This window comes from Rhinopithecus bieti, unplaced genomic scaffold (assembly GCF_001698545.2).
Source record: "Rhinopithecus bieti isolate Rb0 unplaced genomic scaffold, ASM169854v2 scaffold_37314, whole genome shotgun sequence".
NCBI lineage: Eukaryota > Metazoa > Chordata > Mammalia > Primates > Cercopithecidae > Rhinopithecus > Rhinopithecus bieti.
In genome coordinates, this window is record NW_016816196.1 from 205,932 (window position 1) to 218,595 (window position 12,664).

The following is a 12,664-nucleotide window of genomic DNA, read 5'->3' on the forward strand; positions in this document are numbered from 1 at the left end:
TTTTTTGAGACGGAGTCTCGCTCTGTCACCCAGGCTGGAGTGCAGTGGCCAGATCTCAGCTCACTGCAAGCTCCGTCTCCTGGGCTTACGCCATTCTCCTGCCTCAGCCTCCGGGAGTAGCTGGGACTACAGGCGCCCGCCACCTCGCCTGGCTAGTTTTTTGTATTTTTTTAGTAGAGACGGGGTTTCACCATGTTAGCCAGGATGGTCTCGATCTCCTGACCTCGTGATCCGCCCGCCTCAGCCTCCCAAAATGCTGGGATTACAGGCTTGGGCCACCGCGCCCGGCCTTATATTAGTTTTATAAGCAAAAAGAAAGAAAAGTATTAAATTCACTGAACAAATTAGAAATAAAAGGAAATTACCTCAACATAATAATGGCCATTTATGAAAATCCCACAGTGAAATGTCAGTGGCATTTGAACCAGAGCAACTCCATCTTGAATAGGGGCTGGGTAAAATAGGGCTGAGACCTACTGGGCTGCATTCCCAGGAGGTCAGGCATTCTTAGTCACAGGATGAGGTAGGAGGTTGGCACAAAATACAGATCATAAAGACCTTGCTGATAAAACAGGTTGCAGTTAAAAAAAGAAAAAGCTGGCCAAATCTCACTAAAACCAAGATGGCAATAAAAGTGACCTCTGGTCATCCTCGTTGTTCATTATATGCTAATTATAATGTATTAGCATGCTAAAAGACACTCCTATCATCTCCATGACAACAAATGCATGGCAACATCAGGAAGTTACCCTACATGGTCTAAAAGGGGGAGGACCCCTCAGTTCCAGGAATTGCCCACCCTTTTTCCAGAAAACTCATGACAAATCTACCCCTTATTGAGCATATAATCAAGAAATAACCATAAAAATGGGCAACCAGCAGCCCACGGGGCTGCTCTGCCTATGGAGCAGCCATTATTTTATTCCTTTATTTCCTAATCAACTTCCTTTCACTTTACTGTACGAACTCATACCGAATTCTTTCTGGTGCAAGATCCAGGAACCCTCTCTTGGGATCTGGATTGGGACCTCTTTCTGTTGACATAACATCAAACAGTGAAAATTGAAAGCTTTTCCACACCATCAAAACAAGACAAGGATTCACACACTCACCACTTCTATTCAATATATTATAGTACTGGAAGTCTTAGCTGGGGCGATTAGGTAAGGAAAAGAAATAAAAGGCATCCACATCAGAAAGGAAGAAGTAAAATTAATCTCTGTTCATGATCTTATACGTAGAAAACCCTAAAGATTCCACATTAAAAGAAGTGTTAGAGCTAATAAATGTTAGAACTAACTTTAGCAATAATGCTTATACAAAACCAATGCCCAGGCCAGATGTGGTGGCTCACGCCTGTAATCCCAGCACTTTGGATCACTGGGTCAGGAGCTCGAGACCAGCCTGGCCAATATGGTGAAACCTCGTCTCTACTAAAAATACAAAAATTAGCCAGGCTTGGCGGTACACGCCTGTAATCCCAGCTACTCAGGAGCCTGAAGCAGGAGAATCGTTTGAACCCAGGTGGCGGAGATTGCCGTGGGCCGAGATCATGCCACTGCACTCCAGCCTGGGACAGAGCGAGATTCCGTCTCAAAAAACAACAGCAACAACAACAACAACAAAAAAACAAAGCAAAACAAAACAAACAAACAAAAAAACAACACCCAAAAATCGGTTGTTTTGTTTTGTTTTGTTTTCAGACAAAGTCTCATTCTGTCCCCCTGGCTGAAGTGCAGTGGTGTGATCTCAGCTCACTGCAACCTCCACCTTCCAGGTTCAAGTGATTCTCACACCTCAGCCTCCCAAGTAGCTGGGATTACAGGCACCCACCACCAAGCCTGGCTAATTCAGTTGCATTTTTATACACTAAAAATGAACTATTCAAAAAAGAAATTAAAGAAATAATTCCATTTAAAATAGCATCAAAACACAATAGGAATAAATTTAATCAAGGAGGCAAAAGACTTTTACACCAAAAACTACAAAACATTGCTGGAAGAAATGAAAGAAGGCACAAATAAACTGATGCACATCACTGTTCATGGGTTGGAAGACTTAATATTGTTAAAATGTTCATACTACCCCAAGCATTCTACAGATTCAGTGTAATGCTTATTAAGTCCCAGTGGCATCTGTTGCAGATAGCAAAAATATCCTAAAATCCATATAGAAATACAAAGGACCCAGAAAAGCCAAAACAACAGGGAGAAAAAGAATAAAGCTAGAGGATTCACATTTCCTGAATTCAAAACATATTACCAAGCGACAGTAATCAAAACATATGGTACTGAAATAAACACAGACAAACCAATTAAATAAAATAGAGTGCCTAGAAATAAACACACAGAGATGCGTGATCAAATGATCTTTGATAAAATCACCAAGACTATACAATGGGGTAAAATAATCTCTTTAACAAACGGTGTTAGGGAAAGTGAATATCCACATGCAAAAGAATAAAATTTAACTGTTACCTTACACTATACACAAAAATCAAATCAAAATGGATTGAAGATTAAAATGTAAGACCTGAATCAATAGCCGGGTGTGGTGGTTCACGCCTGCCATCCCAGCACTTAGGGAGGACAAGGCGGGTGGATCACAAGGTCAGGAGATCAAGACTATCATGGTTAACATGGTGAAACTCCGTCTCTGCTAAAAATACAAAAAATTAGCTGGGCGTGGTAGTGGGCACCTGTGGTCCCAGCTACTCAGGAGGCTGAGGCAGGAGAATGGCATGAACCCAGGAAGGGGAGCTTGCAGTGAGCTGGGATCGCACCACTGCACTCCAGCCTGGGTGACAGAGCGAGACTCCATCTCAAAAAACAAACAAACAAACAAAAAAACTGAAACTATAAAACTCCTAGAAGAAAACATAGGAGAAAAGTTTCATAACATTAGTCTTGGCAACAATTTTTTTTTGCTATGAAACCAAAACATAAGCTATAAAAGCAAATATAGACAATGAGACTACACAAAACTAAAACTTCTGCTCAACCAAGGAAACAATCAATGGATTGTAGGGATAACCTATGGAATAGGAGAAATTATTTTCAAACCATATAGCTAATAAAGGATTAACATGCAAAATATATAAGGAACTCCTACAACTCAATAGTAAAAAGCCAAATAAAAATAAATAAATAAATAAATACGAATTTGATTACACATATCTCCAAAGAAGGCATACAAATGGCTAACAGGTATATGAAGAGATACTCAGTATCACTAAACATTAGGGAAATGAAAATCAAAACTATAATGAGATGAAATATTACCTCATTCCAATGACGATGGTCATCATCAAAGAAACAGAAACAAGTGCTGAAGAGGATATAGAGAAATTAGAACCCTCTGCACTATTGGTGGGAACATAAAATGGTGCAGCTGCTATGGAAAATGCAGCATAAAGGTTACTCAAAAAATTAAAAATAGATCTACCATATGGTACAGCAATCCCTCTTCTGAGTATTTACGTAAAAAAAGAATTGAAAACAAGATCTCCAAGAGATATTTGCACTTCTGTGTTCATTGCCCCATTATTTACAAGGGCCAAGAAGTGTAAACAAACTAACGACAGGTAAATGGACAAAGAACATTCGGTATATACATACAATTGAATACCCAGCCTTAAAAAAAGAAAAAAAGGAAATCCTGCCATACGCTACCACATGGATGAACCTGGAGAACATTAGGCTAAGTGAAAGAAGCCAGTCACAGGAACACAATACTGCACAATTCCACTTACATGAGGTATCTAAAGTAGTCAAACTCACAAAAGCAGAGAGTAGAATGGTAGTTGTCAGTGGCTGGGGGCACGAGGAGGTGGGAGCTGCTATTCAACGGGTATTGAGTTTTAGTCGCATAATATGAAAAAATTCTAGAGATCTGCTGTACAAAAATGTGCACATATTTGATACTATATTATATACTTAAAAAGAGAGATTTCATGTTATACATATTTTTTACTATAAGAAAAAGTCTCCAACGGAGACACTGCTAATCACTGAAAGAGATGAATATGGAAGAAAAAAGGTGCTGAAGGAAGTTTTCCCGAGAAAGAAGTTAGACAATAGAGCACACCATTGTGAAGGTTGAGTACACAGACACTGATCCTTCAGAGGAGGAAAATATCTTTTCTCTACCCATTCTAGGTTCATGGTTGAGGCCCTTTTAACGAAGAACAGATTGCTAAGTGAAAAGTATAAAACTTACTTAATGTAAGTTTTAGGTGACACGTGAGCCTTTATAAGGAAATAAAAGGAGAGCAGTAAAGAAATATGACAGGAAAAAGTATCATCTAATGGTAAGAAAATGATGACACTTAGTAAGGCCTATTCGTTCAGATTCTTCTCTGTGTCCTTGTGTCTGCAGAGATAAGTATCCTTCTTTTCTGTGAGTATAGGAAGAGCAGCTCCTACACGAGAGTCTCACAGCCTGCTTTAGGGGAAGGTCAGAAAAATCCCTCATAGATTTTATGACCTGCTTCAAGGGACAAGGGGGTGGGGGCTAAGAGTGACATTCCTGCGCCTACCATTTTCTCAAATTCCTTTAGCTTAAATTATTCAGTAGGTCAAGGAGCCATATTTTGGGATAGTGAGCCCTGAACCCCATCAATCCCTCCGCACATAAGGAGAAACCTGGCCACCCCGAGTGAGTCAGTGGGGCAGGGAGTGGGAGACAGCAGCCTTTGAGTCCAGCGAAGTTTTGCAGGGCTTTGCATTTGTCAGGAGCGTGACCTTGAACAAGTTGACTTCTCAAAGCCTCAGTTTCCTAGTCCATAACAAGAAAACAGTACCACCTGTTTTCCTCCCATAAGAGTTATTATGTGGACTCACCAAGACAACTCACAAAAATACTGTCAACACAGGACTAGAGCAGGGCAACTATTCATTTCACATTAGGTGTATTTTATTATTATTTGCTGTGAACTGTTCACAAAGGTATCAAAGGAGAGAGCAAGAAAAGACCAGGAAAAATGGCCGGGAGTGGTGGCTCATGCCAGTAATCTCAGCACTTTGGGAGGCCGAGTCCAGCGAATCACCTGAGGTCAGGAGTTCAAGACTAGCCTGGCCAACATGGAGAAACCCGTCTCTACTAAAAATACAAAATTAGCAGGGTGTGACGGCACATGCCTGTAATCCCAGCTACTTGGGAGGCTGAGGCAGGAGAATCCCTTGAACTCAGGGGGCGGAGGTTGCAGCGAACCAAGATCGCCCCATTGCACTCCAGCCTGGGCAATAAGAGCGAAACTCTGTCTCAAAGAAAAGAAAAGACCAGGAAATCTCACCAAATCTCTGTGTGATCACTGGCTAGTCAAAAAAAACTATGAAAGGTGAGAAAAAATGATAGGACAACTCTTGGCCACTCAGATTCCTCCCACTTTTTACCTTTGAAGATCCACCCTTCACCACTTCTCTAATTCCTCTTCCCCCAAACCAAGTGTGTGAAGAGATTTGTTTGCATTTTTACCTACAGTGTCATTTGATTCTGTAGCAAAATAAAAAGTTGTTAATGAAAGGAAGTGCTGCAATTTGTGCATATGCAAGACGCTCAAGATTTCAAAGTTTCAGCAAGTCTAGCACAAAGATGTCCAAATGTTTTCTCTGGCGATATCTTCAGAGGCTAAACTGTGATTAATAGCCCAGAAAGAACCCTTTGAAGCAGGATTGGTGACATCAAAGTCGTAATCCAGGGGTGGCAGGAGCTTTATAATGAGTGGGAAGCATTTTAACACATTTCAAAGGATTTACAGCATGAATAAACAATAGACCTCAGCAGATGCGCCACACACACCTTTCAGAAACATAACCTATACAAAGTTTCCATTTTAATTTAAATGTAAATACAGTGTTCACACTTCTTTCAAATGTTAAGCATCCTCAGTGCCTCACCCCCTAGACAGCTTCTTCCCAGCTAAGCATCGCTCATTGCCCCAGAACACCCTCCTGTGCTTCTCAAAACTGCAACTACCAACATGTGTCCTGTGTTGGAAGGAGAAAACGGAAGTCAGAGACATCTAATGGAATTTATATCCTATGCGGGAACTGTGTTAAGAGAGAATCTGAATTGGAGATTACAAAGATCTCACACAATTTCCCTGCTTCCAACTTAAAGGAAAAGACACAAGTGGTCTGAAGACAGAGCTGGAACTTTTAAAAGATGGCAATTTTCCACCTGCTTCAGAGGATTTTCCTTGCTTGGAAAGTACCCAGAACCCAGGGTTTCATCTGTAGTCATCTTTTACTAACTGCCCCAAAGGACAGGTTGTTGTTTTAAATAATCAAACAGAATTCAGTCTCCCTCTGCTGCACCCTCTGGGTTTATAGGACTTGTTGCAGGGTTTCATTGGTTGTTGGTGGTGGGCATTTGTTTGAGAAATTTTCCGATTTTAATTTTCTCTCCAAACACAAGAAATAGGCTAATAAACTAAGAAATGATTGCAAAGCAATGCTGAAATGTAAAAAGCTATTTGTGTCAAATAGCTACAAATATAAGGAGCTGTAAATAAAAAATCAGATGCTTCAGTTCATCTGTTTGAAGATTAAGTTTTATCTCAGTAGACCTGAGAACTGAAACCATGTACCCCACATTCAGCTTAGATACTGAGAACCGAAACCACATCTTACTGTCTACAATACAATGACTTTGTGTAATTCCTGTCTCCATTAGCATGACTTTCTTTTTTCAGGAGTCTCCAAGCCCAGGCAAATGGTTAGATTGCTCATTACAGAAACTTCCTGAAAGACTCATCAGCTCTTCCATGGAAAGGATCAACCTGACAGTTCATTCCCTATGGTTCCTATAATCTCTCCTTTCAAAGTCCTCCCCTTGCTGTTTCCACCAGCACTGGACTGCTGCACTGTGATACTTACCCAATCCTAATCAAAGGCCCTCACTTTGAAAGACCTTCCTAAAAATAAACGATTTCTCAACAAACTCTGGCCTTGACTTCCCTTCTCCAAGACATTGCCAAAACTTTGAGACGTGGTGGGGAGCAATAAACTCCACTTTGTCCTATCAGTGAGTTGTGCTAGTAATGTTTGGGAGCAAGCTTGAGACAGACCTACGCTAGTGCAATACTTGCAGTAATTAACATGTTCCAGTTTCAGTTTATAACACTGTAGCTAACAACATGCAAGGAGTTAAATTCAGTACATAGTTGTATACAAACATACTATAAAAAATACTATAGTAGCTAAGTGCAGTGGCTTTCACCTGTAATCCCAGAATCTGGGGAGGCCAAGTGGAAAGATTGCCTAAGCCCAGGAGTTTGAGACCAGCCTGGCCAACACAGTGAGACCCCATCGCTACAAAAAGTTTTAAAAATTAGCTGGGCGTAGTGACACACCTGTGGTCCCAGCTATTCAGGAGGCTGAAGTGGTAGGATCAGTTTGTTAGATATGAGTTCTAAATTTCTTTTCAAAGAATTAATATGTCAGGATGTTCAGTTCTTTGCCTTCTAAACTTCCTTGTAAAGCAACTTTTTTGATTACCTCCTCCATCCTGATTCATTCTGATCACCTGCTCCACCCTAACTCATTCCAATTACCTGCTACCTGCTCTGCCCTGACTCCCGCCAAAGCATTCACCCCGTCATTCTCTTTAAATCAGCCAATTGGAATTAGTTTAGCCTGGGGGGTCTAACCCTAGCCAATATGGGAACGACACAGCCATAGGGGCCACATGCCTCAGGGATAAGAACCCCTTCCCCTCCCTTGTCCAAGTATGTGCTCACCATTGTTCCATCTGTAAGGGCGCACCCTTCTGTACAGAACTACCTTGACTTGCTGATAATTAAAAAGCAATTTTATATTTGAGTGCTATTCCTTTTGCAGCACCGAAACCTTATATATAACAAGTTGAGCTCGGGAGGTTGAGGCGGCAGTGAGCCACAATCACACCACTGTACTCTAGCCTGGGCAACAGAGCAAGTCCCCATCTCAAAAAAACACAAACCTATAGTATTTTGTATGCTACAAAAACTTAGTTCATCTTTACATAACCATCTCTCCTAAATTTAAAACAAGGATTTATTTTAGATGTGATAAATTGAAGTAACTTAAGATAGCCACAAAATATGACACAGCTGTAGGAAGCCAAGAAAAGGAGATCATGTGTGATGTTAAATTTCGTTCTGCAGTTTTTACTCTCTCCCTTAGCATTTATCTACAGCTTTCAGGTTAATATCAATAAATGGGCAGAGCAGGATGGGAAAGTTCCCAGCCCACTTGGACGTGAGCTAAAGTCTTATGAAAACAACATGGATAATTTATATACAGTCACGTGCTGTGCTGCTTAATGACAGGGATATATTCTAAGAAAAGAGTCATAGGGAATTTTGTCATTATGTGAACAGCATAGAGTGCACTTAAAAAACCTAGATGGTATAGCCTCTGCACACTGTGAAAGTTACAGACACAGGATGAAATCACTTTTGTCAGACCCAGACAAGATAGGGCTGGGAAGGCCTGAAAAAGAGGAGACTCATGCTTACTTGTCTGAGATAAGAACTGTTTCCGAGGACTATCTAAAAACCCCACAAAAAACCCTTTTGCATCCTTCATGCATCTCCTGCTTTGATAAGGTTTATCACTAGGCATTCTATAGGACTGCAGTAATTCAGTGAAGATGTTCTCAGAAAAACACTTGCCCAGTAACAGTATCTCCACCAATGAACTGACAACTCTGGCTTTGAACCTCTGGAACCAATGAACTCTATTTCTAAGCAGCTTATGTAAATCTCTTTTTGCTAATAAAAGCTCCCCTTACCCTTCCCTCACTGAATGCACTGGTGCCTTGCCATTTTATGCTATGCCAGATTATAATCCTTAGTTTTATTCCTAAGTAAACCCAGGATATTTATAGATAAATTTCTCTGTGTATTTTTTTTTGTTTTGGTTGACATACCTGGGCCATATGGTATAGCCTATTTCTCCTAGGCTAAAAACCCATATAGCATGTTGCTGTATGGAATACTATAGGCAGTTATAACACAATGGAAATTATCTGTGTATCTAAACATAGAAAAGGTACAGTAAAAATATGGTATAAAATGTAAAAAAACCAGTACACCTATATAGGGCACATAACATGAACGAGACTTGCAGGACTGGAAGTTGCTCTGGGTGAGTCAGTGAATGAATGATGTGTGAATGGGAAGGCCTAGGACATTACTGTACACTAATGTAGACTTTATAAATACTGCACACTTAGGCTACACTAAATTTATACAAAATATTTCTTTTTCTTCAATAATAAATTAACCACTTACCATAACTTTTTTACTTCACAAGCTTTAAAATTTTAAAACTTTTGACTCTTTTCAAATAACACTTAGCTTACAACACAAACACACTGTAAGATGTACAAAATATTTTCTTTATATCTTAATTCTATAAACCTTTTAAATTTTAAGATGTTTTATTTATTTTTTAATTAAAAACAAAGACACTAACACACATACCAGCCGAGGCCTACACAGGGTCAGGATCATCAATATCACTGTCTTCTACCTCCACGCATCTTATCCCACTGTAAGGTCTATGGGGCAGTAACACACAGGGATTTGCCATCTCCTAGAATCACAATGGTTTCTTCTAGAACACCTCCTAAAGAACCTGCCTGAGGCAGTTTTACAGTTAACTTACAAAAAAAATAAGTAGGAGTACGTGCTAAAGTAATAACTTAAAAGCCTACTATAGCATATACATAAACCAGTAACATAGTTGTTTATTATCATTATTCAGTACTATGTACCGCACATAACCGTATCTGCTATATTTTATACAACTGGCAAAGTGGTAGGCTGGTTGTATCAGCATCACCACAAACACCTGAGTAATGCATTGTGAAGGCTAGGACATCACTAGGCAATAGGAATTTTTCAGTTCCATTGTAACCTTATGGGACCACAGTTGTATATGTAGTCTGTCATTGACTGAAATGCCATTATGTGATGCATGGCTGTATATAGAAGGGATTGTAGTTTTGTGGAGGGAAGGAATCAAGAGTAAAAAAGAGACGAGACTGTCCTCCCATCTGTTTTATTGAAGAAAGGTATTGCACAGGTAACAAATTCACTCTTTTCTGAATATACAATTTTATCGTGCATGTGGGAAATTCAAAGCCCCAAAGAAACCCCTTCCCTATTCCTGTATTGACTTTTAGTTGGCAGTTGTCTGACATTTTAAGGAATTTCTGCATAATTAACACCTTTACACTATTTGCTTGAAGAAAGCCAAACCAATGTTTTCACTGACTTTTTTTTTTTAGAACGTAAACTACAGCTTTAAAGATTTGTGATCCAGAGATCTCAAATTGTAGAGCTAGGGAAAAAATAGTAACTCCTTCCTCTCTCCTTAAGCTTTAAAACTCAAACAGGATGTCAGTCCAGCAAACACCTATACTGAATCCCAGACTGTTTCAAGGAGCTAACAAGGCTTCTCTTTCCTAACACAGTCAATAGTGGAGTTACTCTGTTTTCTGCACTTTATTGCCACATTGGCAGAAGGTCTCTTTTAACGACAAGAATTTCCTCTTAGAGCCAGATGAAGAAAGCGCTTTCCATATTTTCTTGGTGGAGTTCGCTTGAAAATAACATGGCTGCCACATGGCCTGATGTGGGTTCAAAAAAGTACAAGAGCCTATACTACTGACATCTACCGAATATCTACCCAAGAAGACTTGACCCATTTAAAGATAAAATAAGATAAAAGCCATATACACATGTCTGTCAGCACCCATGTGGTGAGGTGTAGAACGGCTTATTCCCGTCTCAGAACAATCAGGGATAGTTGTGGGCAAAATCACAATTTAGGCAAAGGATGTATTCAAATTCCCCACATCCCTTTTCACTTCTCTATTTCCACTTCTGAAGGTGCAACATGGCTTTACTGCTGTCTCCTCCCTATCCCAATATCCAATTCCCCCTACTTCATTGTCTCACCCTTGAACTTTTCAATGCAACACACACCTCCTCCATATTCCCATCAAATCTCCTTTTGTCTTTGTTCCAAACCTTCAGGTTACTATTCGTTTGACACTTAATCCAGGTGTAATTTGTTAATAGACAAATTAATGCATTAATTCACTCAGGTGAGATATTTACATGGTATAAAAAGCTATCTAGGTCAGGCGCAGTGGCTCATGCTTGTAATCCCAGCACTTTGGGAGGCTGAAGTGGGCGGATCATGAGGTCAGGAGTTCAAGACCAGCCTGGCCAACACAGTGAAACCCCGTCTCTACTAAAAATACAAAAATAACCTGGGCAGGTATTATAAGCGCACCTGTAATACCAGTTACTCAGGAGGCTGAAATCGCTTGAACCCAGGAGGCGGAGATTGCAGTAAGCCGAGATCGTGCCATTGTCACTCCTGGGTGACAGAGCTAGACTTCGTCTCAAAAAAAAAAAAAAAAAGCTATCTAGAAAGAAAATTTTATGGAATGAATCTATTGATGGGAATGTTGAAAACCTGTAGATGATCTAGTGTCCAGGTAAGGGGGACAGTTTTAAAATAGGGGGCCTTTCGTTTAATGATGCTCAAGTTATTCACACTTTGAAATAATACAGTAAAGCCCTTCTATGGGTCTTATAAAGATGAATAGAATGCAGTTAGTATATATGAGGGATTCTTTCTAGTACCCCTGAGTATACCAAAATGTACACAGTCAGCCCTGAAGGACCCACATATATGAAAAGTTGGCCCTCCATTTATGTGGTTTTGCATCCAACCAATACTGTATTTTTTATCTGCATTTGGTTGGAAAAAAAAAAAAACCTGTGTATAAGTAGACCTGCACAGTTCAAATCAACATTGTTCAAGAGCCAACTATGCAGTTCTTTAAGGAGAAGACAGCCCAGAGAAGCTCTTGGGGGGAAGGGGAAAGGCTGATATGTAAACAATTCATTGCGATTTAAACCGGTGAGTGCTAGAATAAATCTCTGAATAAAGTGACACGAGGGGACAGCATACTAAGTTTTCATGAGAAAATAAGGAAAACAAACAACGAAGAGTACGCAATGAATGAACTAGATTTTGAAAGCTTAACATGAGTTTGACAGGAAATGGAAGGTATTGTATCTGGAAGACACGCGCAAGACAGATACAGAATGTAAACCTGAGGGTTCCAGAGAGCTTGAAAGGCTTATTTTAAAATTACACATTTAATAATAGCATTAAAACATTTATTATTTTACCCTTGCAAACATAAAAACAAGTTACTCACCACTCCCTTCCAGTAAAAATACTACCTATGGGGACAGTTTTGGGGAGAAGAAAATATGGGTAAGAAGGCTTTGCTAAGGTATCATAAGTCACTGGTGGGACTGTGAACAGAAGTCTGTTCTGCTCTTCAGGTGGCCTTCAGGTAGAATGCCCCTTCATCTGTGTGGCCAAAGGTGGATGGTTTGGATACGAGCTACTAGGGGACTCATTCCAGTTAGTATAGTACTGATACGGCCAAAGTCTTAAATCTCTCTTTTTTTTTTTTTTTTTTTTTTTGAGACGGAGTCTGGCTCTGTTGCCCAGACGGATCTCAGCTCACTGCAAGCTCCGCCTCCCGGGCTTACGCCATTCTCCTGCCTCAGCCTCCCGAGTAGCTAGGACTACAGGTACCCGCCTCGTCGCCCGGCTAGTTTTTTTGTATTTTTTTTAGGTAG

General features: G+C 40.1%; 1 protein-coding gene across 1 annotated transcript in view; it reads right to left on the reverse strand.

The window, feature by feature from the left end:
* MYO3B (myosin IIIB) overlaps positions 1-12,664 on the reverse strand; it is a gene marked incomplete at its 5' end in the record, with an annotated part of 364,721 nt that overhangs the window by 106,979 nt on the left and 245,078 nt on the right. The gene's annotated exons all lie outside the window — the stretch shown is intronic.